The sequence below is a fragment of the Cicer arietinum genome, chromosome 3 (assembly GCF_000331145.2).
Source record: "Cicer arietinum cultivar CDC Frontier isolate Library 1 chromosome 3, Cicar.CDCFrontier_v2.0, whole genome shotgun sequence".
Lineage (NCBI taxonomy): Eukaryota > Viridiplantae > Streptophyta > Magnoliopsida > Fabales > Fabaceae > Cicer > Cicer arietinum.
Genome location: NC_021162.2, coordinates 50762510 through 50763027, shown reverse-complemented (window position 1 = coordinate 50763027; position 518 = coordinate 50762510). Strand labels below are relative to the sequence as shown.

Genomic DNA, 518 nt, shown 5'->3' with positions numbered 1-518 from the left:
TTCGGATCGCTCAATGAAACACCCCTATGGAGTGGTGGAAGATGTGTTGGTTAAAGTGGATAAGTTCATTTTTCCAGTGGATTTCGTGGTACTAGACATGGAGGAAGACAATGACATTCCTTTGATTTTAGGGAGACCGTTCTTAGCAATAGGGCGAGCTATGATTGATGTAGCAGATGGCACCTTAACCTTTAAGGTAAATAGGAAACAGTTACATTCAATGTTTTAAAAGCCGTGGAGCATTCAAACGAAAGAGAAGGGTGCAACCGAATTGAGATTTTTAATTCGATAGTCGATGAAGAAGGTGAACATCAAGGACACATTATGCCATTAGAAAGAGTGTTATGTCTACCCCAAGATGTTGTTAAAGAAAGTAAAGATCTGAAGGTTAAAGAGGTTTTAGCCATGCTAGAAGCATCACCATCTTATTCCCCTCGTTTCCCCATTACATGGGAGGGGTTGAAAAGGAATGAAGATGAATATGTAGAGAAAAAGAAAGATACGCCATCGGCTGCACT

General features: G+C 40.3%; 1 pseudogene; it reads left to right on the top strand.

Annotated features, from left to right (window-relative positions):
• The first annotated feature begins 405 nt into the window (after positions 1-405).
• LOC101490026 (uncharacterized) overlaps positions 406-518 on the top strand; it is a 5663-nt pseudogene continuing 5550 nt past the window's right edge.